Consider the following 17129-nt stretch of genomic DNA (forward strand, 5'->3'; position numbering starts at 1 on the left):
ATGATCTCTTTTGGTGAGATTGTCAATTTGTATTTAATGATGGATGGTGTGGTTCTAACGAAGCCAATATGGCAAAGCATTGAAAAATTTAATTAGTGTGTAGTTCTTTTGTTCAGTTTCAAAATGCAGTTCAGTTAAGGAGCCAAAACGGAATTGCATTGTTGCCAGCCAGTAGACCAGATATGTTCACACTGCAAGAGCATGTGGTTAAAATCATCTGTCACAAAACTGTTTTGACAAATGAACTGTTGTGATATTGTATTTTCTACAATGTTTAAGTCTGTTTCATTTAGCTTTAATGATATAGATTAGCTGGTACGAGAAGCATCATCAGGACTATTAGTATGTCTTTCTTATTCAGATGTGTAAGTTGAATCTTCACACCATTTTTTTTAAATTTTGGTTTCACGTTTTCAGACTTTGTGTTTTTTTTAAATTTTTGTCATAACAGCATAATAATCTTCTTTTCTTCTTGCTGTGATCCTCCCTAAAACTGCAATTGTCTGCCTTGATGATCTTCAGCTGGTGGAAACAAATTACAAGTACACATTGTTAACACTTTGTTATTATATAATCACTATAATATTCCAAGTAAGTGTGAATCATAGGCTGGCATCTTTAAATAAGCTTATCATTTCTCTCTCGCTAATGGGAGATAAAGGATAGGTTGCAGACCATTTCACACAGCTGCTATGTTATCTTGCTTGGATGCGCTTTATTGTTTTTACAGCACGTTTCTTAAAGTGGCTGTGTGGAGCTTGCACGTTCTCCCCATGTCTGCGTGGGTTTCCTTCGGGTGCTCCAGTTTCCTCCCACAGTCTGAAAGTCATGCTGGTTAGGTGCATTGGCCACGCTAAATTCTCCCTCAGTGTACCCGAACAGGTGACGGAGAATGGCGACTAGGGGATTTCCACAGTAACTTCATTGCAGTGTTAATGGAAGCCTACTTGTGACTAATAAATAAAAGTTTAAGTTTTGGTATTAATTTTAATAAATTGGACCACAAGAGTGTTCCCTAATTGTGAACGAATAAAATTAGTTCAGCTGCTCTGAGCTAATTGCATTTTATGACAACATATTGCTAAAGTCATATGAAAAAGAGACTAGCTGTTTTTAGCCCACTGAGTTCATTAACTAATATCAAACCTGGAATCTTTGTGGTGGTGCATGACTCAGTCCCACAACAATTTACCGACTGATTTGATTAGGTTTGATTTACTGTCACATAGAACCATGGAAAATTACTGCTCAGAAACAGGCCTTTTGGCCCTTCTTGTCTGTGCCGAACCATTTTTTGCCTAGTCCCACTGACCTGGACCATATCTCTTCACACCCCTCTCATCCATGAACCCGTCCAAGCTTTTCTTAAATGTTAAAAGTGACCCCGCATTTACCACTTTATCTGGCAGCTCATTCCACACTCCCACCACTCCCTGCGTGAAGAAGCCCCCCTTAATATTCTCTTTAAACTTTTCTCTTTTCACCCTTAACCCATGCCCTCTGGTTTTTTCTCCCCTAGCCTCAGTGGAAAAAGCCTGCTTGCATTCACTTTATCTATACCCATCAAAATCTTATACACCTCTATCAAATCTCCCCCCTTTCTTCTACACTCCAGGGAATAAAGTCCTAACCTATTCAATCTCTCTCTGTAAATCAGCTTCTCAAGTCCCGGCAACATCCTTGTGAACCTTCTCTGCACTCTTTCAACCTTATTTACATCCTTCCTGTAACTAGGTGACCAAAACTGTATACAATACTCTAAATTTGGCCTCACCAGTGCCTTATATAACCTTACCATAACACTCCAACTTTTATACTCGATACTCTGATTTATAAAGGCCAATGTACCAAAAGCACTCTTTACGACCCTATCCACCTGTGACGTCACTTTTAGGGAATTCTGCACCTGTATTCCCAGATCCCTCTGTTCAACTGCACTCTTCAGAGTCCTATCATTTAGCCTGTATGTTCAAGTTTGGTTTGTCCTTCCAAAGTGCAATACCTCACACTTGTCTGCGTTAATTTCCATTTGCCATTTTTTAGCCCATTTTTCTACTTGGTCCAAGTCCCTCTGCAAGCTTTGAAAACCTTCCTCACTGTCCACTACACCTCCAATCTTTGTATCACCAGCAAATTTGCTGATCCAATTTACCACATTATCATCCAGATCATTGATATAGATGACAAACAACAATGGACCCAACACCGATCCCTGCGGCACTCCGCTAGTCACAGGCCTCCACTCAGAGAAGCAATCCTCCACAACCACTCTCTGGCTTCTTCCATTGAGCCAGTGTCTAATCCAATTTACTACCTCCCCATGTATACCTAGCGGCTGAACCTTCCTAACTAACCTCCCATCGGGGACCTTGTCAAAGGCCTTGCTGAAATCCAGGTAGACAACAACCACCAGCTTCCCTTCATCCACTTTCCTGGCGACCTCCTTGAAAAACTCTAATAGGTTGATCAAATATGACCTACCACGCACAAAGCCATGTTGACTCTCCCTAATAAGTCCCTGTCTATCCAAATATTTGTAGATCCTATCCCTTATCACACCTTCCAATAACTCGCCAATCACCGACGTCAAACTTACTGGCCTGTAATTTCCTGGATTTGTTTTGGAACCTTTATTAAACAACGGAACAACATGAACAACCCTCCAATCATCCGGCACCTCCCACATGAATATTGACATTTTAAATATGTCTGCCAGGACCCCTGAAAGTTCAACACGAGCCTCCCTCAAGGTCTGTGGGAATACCTTGTCTGGTCCTGGGGTTTATCTACTCTTATTTGCCTCAAGACAGCCAGCACCTCCTCCTCTCTAATCTGTAAAGCTTCCATGACCTCCCTACCTGTTTGCCCTATTTCCGTAGACTCCATGCCCATTTCCTCAGTAAATACAGATGCAAAAAAACCATTTAGTATCTCCCCCATCTCTTTTGGTTCCACACACAGTCTGCCACTCTGGTCTTCAAGAGGACCAATTTTATCCCTCACTATTCTTTTGCTCCTTATGCACCTATAGAAGCTCTTTGGATTTTCCTTCACTCTGTCTGCCAAAACAACCTGATGTCTTCTTTTAGCCCTCCTGATTTCCCTGTTAAGTAGCTTCTTGCATTTTTAATACTCCTCGAGCATCTGATCTGTTCCTTGCTGCCTGTACGTTTCATACAAGTCTCTCTTCCTCTTAATCAGTGCTACAATCTCCCTCAAGAACCAAGGTTCCTTATTCCTACTTACTTTGCCTTTAATCCTGACAGGAGCATACAAACTCTGCACTCTCAAGATTTCTCCTTTGAAGGCATCCCACTTTCTATTTACATCCTTACCAGAGAACAGCCTGTGCCAATCCCCACTTCCCAGATCCCTTCTCATTTCATCAAATTTGGCCTTTTTCCAGTTCAGAACTTCAAGCCGAGGACCAGATCTATCCTTATCCATGATCAGGTTGAAACTAATGGCATTATGATCACTGGATCCAAAGTGTTCCTTCACACTCACATCCATCACCTGCCCTAACTCATTTCCCAATAGGAGATCCAGTATCGCAACCTTTCTAGTTGACACCTCTATATACTGATGTAGAACATTCTCCTAAACACATTTAACAAACTCTACCCTGTCTAAACCTTTAACAGTATGCGAGTCCCAATCTATATGTGGAAAATTAAAATCCCCCTACTATCACAACTTTCTGTTTCTTGCAGTTGTCAGCTATCTCTCTGTTGATTTGCTCCTCTGATTCTCGCTGACTATTGGGTGGTCTATAATATAACCCCATTAATGTGGTCATACCCTTCCTGTTTCTCAGCTCCACCCATAGGGCCTCTGTAGACAAGCTCCCTAATCTATACTGCCCGAGTACCGCTGTAACATTTTCCCTGACCAACAACGCCCCCCCCACCCCGTGCTGCCCCCACCCCCCTGCGGGCCGCCGCCCCCCACCCCTTAATCCCTCTGCCTCTATCACGCTCATGTTCTGAAACATTGGAACCCTGGAACATTGAGCAGCCAGTCCTGCCCCTCCTGTAGCCAAGTTTCACTAATGGCTATAATGTCATATTTCCATGTGTCAATCCATGCCTTCAGCTCATCTGCCCTCCCATGTATTTGGATACAGTGAAAGTATTGTTTCTTGTGTGCTATACAGGCAAAACATATCATTCATAGAGTACATAGGGGAGAAAGAAAAGGATAGGGTGCAGAATATAATGTTGCAACTAAAGGTGGGGTGAAGAGAAAAATCAGCTTACTAGATGATAGTCCATTCATAAATCTGATGACAGCAGGGAGGAAGCTGTTCTTGCGTTTGTTAGTACATGTTTTCAGACTTTTGTACCTTTTTACCAATGGAAGAAGGTGGAAGAGAGTATGTCCGGTGTATGTGGGTCTGGGAGCTGGTATGCTAAAAGGAAATACTATATGTAAACTCTTTTATCCTAAAAGAAAAATACCAATAAACTGTGGGCCATAATTTGGCTATCAAAATAACAGTGAGGCTGAAGCTGCTCACTGTTATTTAGAATCATAGAATGGTTACAGTACAGTAGGAGACCATTCAGCCCATTTTGTATGGGCAAGGGCAATTCTGCTCATCTTATTTCACCACACTTTCCCCAGACCCAGCATTTTTGTGTCTCTTCAGACAATGACCCAATTGCTTCTCAAAATCACAACTGAATGCATCTGCCTTCACCACAATTGTAGGCCGTGCATCCCCAATGAATTACTACATATAAATGCTTTCCACATGTTAACTTGTGTTCTTTTGCCATTCACTTGAAGTCAGTTTCTGCTGGTTCTTAAGCCATCAATCAAAATGTACTCTATATAGACCTTTCAGCGTTCTGAACACCACTTACTGAGTCTCTTTACAACCCCCCTTTCTTTAAGAAAAGCAATCCAGCATTTCCAGCCTATCCCTATAAATGAAGTTTCCCCATTCCCAGAATCATCTTTGTCATTGTTTTCTTTACCATCTCTAATACCTTCACATCTTTCCCAAAATGTAGTATCCATGATTGGACACAATGCCAGTGGAAGATGAAACCACGTATTCTAAACATTTACCATAACATCGCTACTTTTGTACTCTGTGGCTATCCTTGTAAAGCCTGAGATCCTGTATCTTTATTTAATGAATTGATTGCCTATTTGCATCCCTAAATTTCTATTTCAACTGATTTTACTGTATATAAAAAGCAGGAGAGATAAAGGAGGGCTATAGATTTGCTATGACCTATTTACACTATTGTACAATTTTAACATTTAATTTCATCCATTGTGCCAATTAGTTGGCTTCAAATTTTAATTTTCATACTTAAGAAAGTAATATCACCATAGGATCCCTACAATGCGGAAGGAAGCCAATTGGTCCATTGAGCCTGCACCAACAACAATTCCACCCAGGTCCTATCCCCATAACCTCATGAATTTACATTGCAAATCCCCCTGACATTAAGGGGCAATTTCGCATGGCCAATCACCCTGACCCACATGTCTTTGGAGTGTGGGAGGAAACCAGAGCACCCAGAGGAAAGCTACACAGACACAGGGAGATTGTGTAAACTCCACTTGACTGTAACCCAAGGCTGGAGTTGAACTTGGGTTCCTGGAGCTATAAGGCAGCATTACTAATCACTGTGCCACTGTGTTGCCTTTTTTTTCCAAATAAGATAATTGGCATGAGCTTTACCTTTCCTTGGGCAGCAATTGTTTACACTGATTTCTACACGTAACCTCTTAATTTTTATGTGATCGACAGAACATTTGTGTGTAAATAAACATTGACAAAATGGTGGCAAAATTGGGATGTCATTTCTGATGTAACTTCTCAATTCTGCCTGTAGAGGAAGTTCCACCTCTATATTCTGTATACTCAAAACGTATGAGAACATAACAAATAATATATGGAATCATAGAATATTTCTTTAATTGCAATTTATGGATGGATTGAATATTAATTTTCATTATTGCAAAATCATTACAAAAGGAGAAGCTTTGGAGTTTAAGATTCATATGTAGTTCAAATATGTGTTAAGAATTATGCATGGAAATAATTAAGTTATTGTATGTGAAAATTATTATGTTCTAATTTTCATCATCATAATGCATGTGTAATTAAAATCTCTTTTAAATGGTCATAATTAAGCCTGAGGTAAGAATTAGTGTTTCAGACTTTTTCCAATATCGTTTGAAATTCATTTACAGATTAACATTCTTCAAGTTTTTCCTTTATAAGGGTTGATGGGTTCGTTTTTGCTTGTTGAGGTACAAAACCTTAATAATTGTCTCTCCACCATTAGTCCTCTAACCATCACAGACCAGAACTATTATTGTGCTGTTTAAATCTAATGCTTTGGCACATGGAATAATTATTTGCCTTTTGTAATTTCCCTATTCAAGGTTTTCAGCTTGTTGGCCAGAAAATCAACTGTTCTGATCTATAAGAATCATTGTTGATTTGTCAAGGTTATTGTAGCGTACAGCTGGCTTCGTATTACATTTTCTAATAGCCAAATAATAAAACAGTCTTGCAAATGATTTGAACAGGCAGCTTTTAAGAATAGAGATATGATCAAAAGCATTGTAAGCACTGGCAAAAAACCCATCCGTATTCAATTTAATTAATGCTTTCACATTTATTTCGAAAAGAATGTTATCTGACATTCACATTTTAAAATTAGTTACCATATCAAAATCTTAATGAAGATTTCATCCTGAATATCATAATGCACTAAGGCTAAGTTTTCTCTCAGCAAGATAGTACTTGAAGTAATTTTTGCATACTTTTGGAAAAGAAAATGTGATTTGGAAATTGTCGCATTTGTTGCTTGGGAGTAAAATAGACAGAAAACATATCTGATCGGCATTAATATTCAGCCCACTGTTAAATATGTGGGGCACCTTTTGAAGAGTCTTAGGAGAACAAAACAGGTATTAGATCCTGTGAATATGTAAGTTAAGGGATTAACATATGTTAAAGGATCTTTTGACAAAGTTACTATGTCAAAGATTTTCCAGTACCTCTTGTGACTGGCACCACAGGTGTGTTTTTTTTCTAAGCAGCTTGTTCCCATAGAGTCAAGAGAAGCTGGACTGCTTTCCAAAACTCTACGAAAAGCACTATCGATTTCCTCATTTTATGCACCCCTCTCCAATCTGTCTTCCTGGTGCTTAATTGAGAGCTTTTGAGGCAAGGGACCAAACTTGATGCTTCCCGACAGGAGAGCTGCCTGCAGCAATTATTCAGATGACGACTGAGCTCCATCGATCTTTGAGCTTTTTGCGTTTGTATGCGACCTTTTACACTGCTGAGTCTGAATCTAAAACTGGGTCTGGATGACTCATACCCACATAAATTGCATAAATGGGCTAGCAGAACAAATTACATGCAGCCTTATTCTGGGAAGTGTTTTTTTTGTTTTTATTCCAATTCAATTAAATCAAGTCCAATTCAGAGTCTCAACAAGTTGAGACATTCCCAATCCAAGCTGACAAGACAGGGCTCTCACCTCCTGTCTTGGGCTTGATCTACATGATCCAAGCTGATTGGAGTAGGCATAGCTCCTCCTCCAAGGCTTGATCTTATTTGCATCTTAGCCAAAAGGCCGAGATGCCGCTTTTAAAAATTGCTTCAAATGAAGCTAAAATGTAACCTAATGACTTCAGCCAAGCACAGCATGTTGATACTACACTTGATCTTAGCCAAAAGGCCAAGTTGCGATTACGTATGACCAGCGTAATAGTTGATATGTTTTAGAAATAAACGCTGAAAACCTCCAACCTCGTCCCAGACTGGGATTCTTGGCTGTTGCTGCAATGAGTGGGGTTTTGGTTGAGCACCAAATTCTCCATTCTCGCTATCAGTGGGATAGCCATGGATGAGATTGGTAAATCTTTTAGTTTTAGAAATGGAATATTAAGTGTAAGTTGAGGAGAATAAAACTCTGGCAAACATTTAGAGATTGCCATCAGACAAACACAATTAATTAATTACAAAGATAATAGAAAGCTAACTTGTGTTTACTGGAAAAGATCAGTGTGGAAGGACAATAATCATAAAATGGCCGGTGGTCTTTCTGCTTCTTCTGCTTTAGTTGTGTCGGCATCACAGACTAATGTTCACATTTAAATGTGTAGTGTTTGCTAAACAGGCATGATCTTTTGAGGTGGCAGTCCTGATAATGGAAATGTTTGAATGGAAATAATCTACAGATGGATCTTGAAGATTTCAAGTAATGTGACCGTAACTATTTCTCCCCTTGTGGCATTGACCTTGTGAAGAAAGATTGTTGCTAATTTGTCTTGGAAACAACTGATCCAGAATTCTCCCATCCCACCCATCACTGGGTGACCATATAAAGGTCCATTGAAGTCAGGTGGGAATCTCCGGTTTTTAGGCACAATAAGTTAAAGCAATTTGAAAATAACGTAGATGACAGATATTTGGAGTGTAGAGTTCTGGCTGTCTTTTTCCCTCTTGTTTGGATACGCCACAGATGTTACCTTGTCTTCACTGATTTGGTAGGTAGCCAGTGATAACGGACTCTTGAAAGAGATTGGTCAATATTAGAGGCAATTTATAAGCTGCTAACTTTAAAACCCAGGGAAGTATTTTTTTGCAGTAATTTCAAAACACTGGGGGGTGACCTTACTGGCTCATCATGCCAGTTGATCAGTGTGGAAGCCAGTAAGATTGCGAGAGAGGCAAAAACTCAGGTTTGCACCCAGTTTCTTGTCTTTCAGAATGATACTGGCACTGGATTGCCGGCATGCTCAGACTTGTGCTTAAATATTAATTTAAATATTATTAGGGACCCCAGGACGTAATCATTCTGGCTCACTTGCTTTAATGGCATCACCAGTGTTGGTCGTCACCAGCGACGATCATGTATGGTCCTCAGCAATGAGGACCAGACATGGTGGCTTCACCAGTGAGACCTGAGACCATTGAGGTACCTGGGTGTTCAGGGACAGAGGACAGTGTCCTTTAGTCAGTGCAACCCTGGCACATCCAGCCTGGGATGGGCATTGCCAGCTTGGCATAGCCCACCAGGCAGCCTGACACTGCCAGCCTGGCACTCTAGCTGTGCCAAGAGGCAGAGCCAAAGGGCCAAGGTACAAGGCAAGTGGGCTGGGCCTGAATGGGACATGGCACATGGGAAGCTACTCATTCTGTAGTCGGGGATCACCAGGCCAGTGACCGACCGGGGAGGGATGAACAGGGACGGCAATCAGAATTATGCATTGGGAGATTAGGTGCATGTGCAATAGTGCCCTCCAGCAGTCAATAGCCTGTTTTCTGGCTGGAATAGCCTCTGTCCACTCTCTCTCCTGGCAAGAATCACATTTTTGCCTTTTTTTTTCTCTAAGTGTGATAACATTTGAATTTTTCTCTCGCTGAAAAGACAAGTCTGAAACTCTCCCATTTTCATACTCATTCAGCACTGGGAATGTTTTTGGTAAAATTGCCCCCATCACCTCCACTTTACATTTGGTATGTTTGGCTTGAGACCATCATCTAAACTTGATACATTGGAAATTTTCAGGATGTTCTAAGATATAAAACTCTTTAGTTAAAATACCTAGGTTCTGACTTCTTATTTTAATATAGCAGGCTCCTCAGTTGTTCCTGACCTAACAAGATACAAGCAAACTGCTTTTAATGAATCAGATAGAATTTACAAAGCAAGATCTTGTATATACTTAATAGGAAAGTTGTGGAGACAGTGTGCAAGCTCCTTATCCCCCAAAGGCTTTGGTTTCCTTGAACACTGACAGCAAAGATGATGTCTTTCTTCTTCTGTTTTTGAAGTGATGTTGAACTGTACCACAGAAGAATTACATCATAGAAGCAATAGTAGATCTGTGCTGAAGAAATCTTTGTGTTTCCAACTCTCATCGCTAATTCTGAGGGTTCTTTACCCCTTCTTAGGAAAGAGTTCAAATTAACCTTTTTTACCTGGTGTCACCTCACCTTCAGAGACCCTCCCTGGGTGGCTCATAGTGGAGACATCTTTTATTCCATCTTATTATATCTTATGTCCATCTTTTATTCTCTTAGGCCCCAGATGTTACTTTCCATTGTGAACAAATGATACATTCTTTTAGGTGAATTGCAGCTATACAAACAACAGCACATCCTGTTATCAATAGTGCAAACTGCGGTAGTTGTTGCCTACTTTTAACTGTTTAATTGTTACCTTCAGCAGACAGGAATTCAAACTGGACTATTTAAAAAATATTTAAGATAACATTCTAAAATATTAGTTGTAACTGATATAGAACTTTCAAACTTAGCTGTATTATCAATATCATGCACGTGTGTTATATCTTCTCGAGTAAATACACAAGAAAATGATTTACTCTTAGAATCATATATAACTCTATTGTTGACATTGACATCTAAAACATCCAGTTCTTTCTTTCTGATTTTTTTTAAACGAATGGCCAGGAGGTCTTAGTATTTTCCTTAATGGAGGCTGTAAGATACTCCGGTGGAATTCTTCCCTGTTTATTTGTGGGCCAGAATGTACAATTCAGAGAGAAGCCAAAGTTGGATTCCTATTGATGGAAGAGAAAGTCAGAATTTCCCCTGCATGATTTTCATGGTGGCCTGATGGTGGGTTGGTTTTCCTGCTGATCTATGTGGGAATGCTATTTTGCATGCATTAGTGTGTCATAAATACTCATTAAAAATGGAGCTCACTTGAACACGTTCCCCTCCAAATCGTGTGCTACATCGATGGGAAATAAGAGCAGTCTAAATCATAACTGGATCTAAGCTACAGTCAATCCTCACCTCAATCATGAACTTGAGCTGAGTGCAATATTTAAAGCTAACCTGCAACATGGTGGCACAGTGGTTAGCACTGCTGCCTCACAGTGGTTAGCACTGCTGCCTCACAGCGCCAGGAACCTGGGTTTGATTCCCAGTTTGGGTCATTGTCTGTGTGGAGTTTGCCTATTCCCCCTATGTCTGCATGGGTTTCCTCTGAGTATTCTGGTTTCCTCCCACAGTCTGAAAGATGTGCCGGTTAGATGCATTGGCCATGCTAAATTCTCCCTCAGTGTACCCAAACAGGTGCCGGAGTATGGCAACTAGAGGATTTTCACAGTAACTCTATTGCAGTGTTAATGTAAGCCTACTTGTAACACTAATAAATAAACTTAAAACTTAACCTTAATTAGCACTGCTCCAGTTCCTCAGTGATGTTGATGTTAGCCCACACTAGTGGGGACATATGGTGGGACTGCTTCTGGTGGCTGCCATGGGTGTTGAGCTGTACGGCTCACAGTGGCTGCACCCCTATCCCAGCAGGACAGCATTGTGAGTCTCGGCAGAGATTCACTCTAAAACAAAAACCAGTATAGTGACCAGGTGGGAGTTAACAATAGAATCATAGAGCCCTACAATGCAAAACGAGGCCATCAGGCCCACTGAGTATGCACTGACTCTCCAAAAAGAGCATCTCACCAAGACACTCCCCTCTCCCTATCCCCGTAACCCTGAACATTTACCATGGCTAATCCACCTGACTTGCACATCTTTGGATTGTGGGAGGAAACTGGAGCACTCGGGGGACCACTCAGACATAGGGAGAATGTGCAAACTCCACACAGACAGTGACCCGAGGCCGAGAATCAAACTCTGGTCCTTAGCACAGTGCAGCAGCAGTATTAACCATTATGTTACCATGAATGCCTCGAGTGTGACCCTTCAGACTCAGTGGATGGCAGTCCTCCAGCAATCCTCTGAGTGCCAGAGACCTGGGCTGTCACTGCCTCTGCAGAGATGTGTCAATGAGATATTCTCCAGAATATGACCCCAAGTCTAATCTAGAAGTATGACTCACTGGGGTGGCTGTCTCTGCACTGGTGAAGGCTGCAGGTGAACGCAGTGACAGGTCTTCTTTAAATGGATCCTCATTATCCTCCTCTCAGATAACTTTTGGGCTGGGACTTATGGTGCCTGTGGAGTCTGTCTGGGCCTGGGTGCTGCCTGTAAGAGAAAGAGATTTAATTCATGAACAAGCTGAATACAATATTGTATGTTACTCACTGTTTGTTAGTGTCAGGATGCGATCGACTAATAGAGTTTTCATTCATACCGGCTTGCGGGGAAAGGAGGATTTTGCTTTCTCTGCAGCAGTGATCTCTGTCCTTGCCTGCCAATTCAGAGGCATCCAAACATTGTGAGATCCTGGATATCCACCATCTATCCTCTGGTTTGCGCTCTCTCCCTCTTGTTGAGGGCAAGCTTGGCCTAGACAAGGGAATGGGATGTAATGAGAGGGTTGGAACAGAGGTTGGGATGCCTGCTGTGATTATAATTCTCCATGACTCCCCATTGCCACCTTACCTACCCTAACGGTACTTTACCTTTGAGACTGCTAAAAAGGTAAGTGACTCCATATGCATCTTTTTAAATGTGGTGATCTGCACATGAGCTCATCCAAACAATTGATTCTTCGGTGAAGGGTCAATTTCCTGCTGACCTCAGGTCTTCAGGTCAGAAAAAGTGAAGTGTGGAAAGAACAGAAGTAAAAGTCTGTTTTAAGCTGGAAGGCCACGAACGTAATGACTGACAGCTTGTTTGTCAGGACTGGCAATCATGTCAATTCCTCTGAAGACTCATTACCCGCCAAGTCTGCTGACTCCTGCATGGTAGATAAATTACATGAATTTGTTGTGGCAAGGGAAGAATGTGCTTGATTAATCTGATGAAGATAACCATATTTCACTTGCCCTTTTATGCCACGGGTTAGTTGGGAGCTCCCTGCCTTTCTATCTCTGTTGGCCAGGTATGCCATTAGTCCAATGCTTTCTATTAGTGAGCTGCATAATCTATGGAGAATCCCCATCAGTTTTCTCCCTCCCCTCTGGTGTTCTGTTCTTTCTTTCCCTACAACATGCACAAGGAAAGGTCTGTGAGTGTCTATAGTGGTGTGCATTCATTCGATGGATGGAGTGCATGAGCTAAAGATGACTAGAAGGGCATTGTATCAGGAAAAGATTGAGTGGATGCACTGGTTCAATAACTAAGGATATGAAAAAGTAATTACTGTGAGGAGGATGGGTGAATCTGGAACATAAGTTAGTTTTGGAGTTGGCTGGAGAAGGCAGAGTTGGGGGTGGAGTGATGCACACAGCAATATGTAGTTTTCTTATGCATTCATGGGATTTGGGACATCAATGGCTGGTCCAGCATTTATTGCCCATCCCTAATTGCTCTTGAGAAAGTGCTGGTGAGCTGTATTATTAAATTTAAGTTTATTTATCAGTGTCACAAGTAGGCTTACATTAACACTGCAATGAAGTTACTGTGAAAATTCGCTAGTTGCCATACTCTGGCACCTGCTTAGATACGCTGAGGGAAAATGCAGCTTAGCCAATGCACCTAACTGGTGCATCTTTTGGACTTCCAGCGTTCTTGAACCACTGCAGTCCATGTGGTGTGTATACATTGTCTGTGCTGTTAGGGAGGGAGTTCCAGGATTTTGACCCAGTGACAGTGAAGGAATGGTAATATATTTCCAGTTTAGAATGGTGAGAGGCTTGGAGGGGAACATCCAGGTAGTAGTGTTCCCATGTGTCCGTTGCCCTCGGTGAACATAGTACTATACTTGCTTTTCCTGCCCTGCTTATATCATAAACGCACTTTCTGCTTTGAATCCTAAAGTGTTCTGCTATGCCCCTGCTGCTGACCTCCTCAGCAACCTCCATTCATGCTTTTTTTTATCTTAACATCAGACTTCTTCCCTGTTGCTAGAAAAGAGTATTTTCCTCTGGCTGCTCACTGTCCCCAAGCCACCCAGTGAGGTGTCTATGAAGTGGGAGCATCTTTTGCCCCTCTGGACACCATGCTTTCACTTAAAGTTCACTGACGGTTAACTCCATCTTCCTCAATTTGTATCATTGGATTGACGCTTTAAAGATTGCTTCATGTTAGTCCACAGCATGGCCACTGCCCCCATTTGGGTGGAAACCCAGAAGGAAAATTATAAAGACGTGGTTGAATTAAAAAAGCTACTGAGGGAAGTGTTTAACATATTTGTCCCATGCACTATTGAACACATTCATTCCAAACATTAAGATCAAGCCCAGGGTCTCTGTTATTTGATGAGTTGGATTTGCTGTTACCAAGCTGATTGTAAGAATTTATTCTGCACAAACTTCCATTATCTGAATGATTCTATTGCAACTACTTGAGAGTTTTTACTTTTAGTAATAACTTCTTCCTTGCATAGTTTTCGCTGAAGATATTCTTACATTTATTTCACTTCTTTTTCTGATATCATAGTGTTCAGAATTTTTCCAAATTCATTTATTCTTATTGACTTGCTTGATTATTTTAGATATTGATTCCCAGAAAATATGAATATCTTGGGTCATTATGTTCTCAGTCTATTTGTTTGGAATATAGTATTTGTATTTTCATAGAATTCTAGATTTGTTACAACATGGGAAGAAGGCATCCTTTATTCTTTTCACAGGATGTGGGTGTTAGTGGTAAAGCCAGTATCTGATGCCCATCCCTAATTGCCCTTGTTTTGAGTGGACTTGCTTGGCTATTTCAGAGGGCAGTTAAGAACTAGCAACCTTGCTATCTGGAATCATGTGTAGGCCATACCAGTAATGATGGCAGATTTCCTTCCCTAAAGGACATTAGTGAATTAGATAATTCTCATGATCACCATTACTGAAACAAACTTTATCTTTCAGATTTATTAACTGAATTTGAATTCCATCAGAATTACCCTCTCAGTCTATATTAGATAATTATAGTTCCCCCCATTGTAACTTTTTCTTCTTCTCATTGTAACATCCTTGTTTATTTCAGGGTCACTGAGCCACAGTTTATGGCATGATTTTACAAAGCGCGGAGGAAGGTCACAGCCGGAATGGAATGCTATACCATTGCCATTATTCTGGATCTGATTAGATGGCTGAGCTAACCTTACCCCCTTCAATTATAACTACTCTTAATTTTTTCACCTCTAATTTCTTTGCAAATATTATTTCTTGTGGTCATGTGTAGATTAGACACAGCAGCTTTGGTACCGCTATTGCTTCTGTGCTACATTCAAATGTAGCAAGACCTGGACAACACTCAAGTTTGGTAGATAAGTGGCAAGTAATATTAATGCTCCACAATTGCCAAGCAATACTTATCTCCAATAAGCCATGGAGCAGCACTGGGGCAGCATGGTGGCACAGTGGTTAGCACCGTTGCCTCACAGCACCAAGGTCCCAGACCGGGTCACTGTCTGTGTGGAGTTTGCACATTCTCCCCATATCTGTGTGGGCATCCTCTGAATGCACCAGTTTCCTCCCACAGTCCAAAGATGTACAGGTTAGGTTTATTGGTCATGCTAAGTTGTATATTAGCATTAGGGGGATAGTAGGGTAAAATGTGACGTGTTGCGGAAATAGGGCCTGGATGGGATTGTGGTCGGTGCAGACTTGGTGGGCCAAATGGCCTCCTCCTGTACTGTAGGGATTCTATGATCCTATTACATGATTCGAAGAATCTAACCGTCTCTCATTGAGATTCAACGGCACCGACATCACTGAATCGTCGATCAGAAATATTAACTCTTTCTCCAGGTGCTTAACTTGTTGAGGAGTTCTGGCAGGTTTGCAACACCTGCATTATTTTGCTCTTATGGCAGATGCACTTCTCTTGTTGAGATTCTTTTCTGTGTCTTTGTCATTTTTTTTATATTTATGCTGCCAGTGTTCATCTTCCTTTCTACTGCATAACATGAAAATTTATGGATTGCTAAAGCATTTATCGAAGAAGTCAAGACTAACCAAGCAAATCAAGTAAATCAACCGTAAAAATCAGTCTGCAGATAGACGTCATGAGAGCATCCTTTTCACATTCAGAGCAAATTTAGCCGGAAACTGCAGATTTTTTTTTGCCAAAGCTCCCTTCAGCTCAGCAGTATTTTATAAGGTCATCCCCATGTATTTAATACAATTAATTGCATTCCATTTCGTAATTTCATTTAAATGAGTAATAACTGTTCACTTAAATGGCAATGAATATTCAGGAATATTAAATTTTATCAGTATACTTTAGAAATTCAATTCTTTCCCCAGCTGAACTTATTTTCATTAGCTTTTGCAGTCGGGCTGGATAATTAATCAAACGTGTACTGAACAGTGGGAAGTGTTAAGCAAAATCAGCATGGTCAATTTTAATTACAATGTGACAGAAAAAAAATCAACAGGCAGTTAGTTACCTTACCCTTTTCTTGCATTTGCTGGTGCTCAGTAAACAGTCCTTGTTTTTTTCTTAAAGATAATTATTTACATTTGCTATTTTCTAGATTATGAAATGCATTAAGCACCACAAGCACTTGCGTTTTTACTTGGGTGTTTTATCTGTAATGTCTCTTCTGGACGTTTTATAAGAAATAGTCAATCATTCTTTATTTCTTTCATGCTCTGTTTCACCACTTGATAGATTCTATGCAAGTAATTCTCATGAGTTTTTTGTCCATTCAATCAGTAAACCGCCTCGGACAGCTTTGTGTTCACATTTAGTTTGCCTTTATATATCACCATTCCAAACCTGGAATTCACTTTCCAGACACTCTGCCTTTCCATGCCCCTCCCTTCATTTAAGACCCTCTTGAAAATCCATCTCCTCGTTCTATTGTAGTATTTTTATTTTTTGACTCAATGTTCATTTTTGTCAGATTATGACTCTGTTAACAGTTTTGGGACTCCACAGCAATCCAGGCAGAGAAACTGTTGACTCAACATCTTAGGGGCTAGTCTTTGACGTTTCTCCCAGCAGACTGGCTCATATTGCGTGCATATCATAGAATCATTGAATTTCTACAGTGCAGAAGGAGACTATTTGGCCCATTGAGTCTGCACCGATTACAATCCCACCCTGGCCCTACAGCTGCAACCCCACATATTTACCCTGTTAATCCCCTGACACTTCTCATGTTGAGACTCATTTCTATATCTTTGTTATGTTTTTTGTATTTATGTTGCCAATGTTCATCTTCCCTTCTACCGCATAACATGAAAATTTATGGATTGCTAAAGCATTTATTGAAGAAATCAAGATTAACCAAGCAAATTAAGTAAATCAACCA

Source organism: Carcharhinus amblyrhynchos, chromosome 3 (genome assembly GCF_965287045.1).
Source record: "Carcharhinus amblyrhynchos chromosome 3, sCarAmb.v2.hapA, whole genome shotgun sequence".
In the NCBI taxonomy this organism is placed as follows: domain Eukaryota; kingdom Metazoa; phylum Chordata; class Chondrichthyes; order Carcharhiniformes; family Carcharhinidae; genus Carcharhinus; species Carcharhinus amblyrhynchos.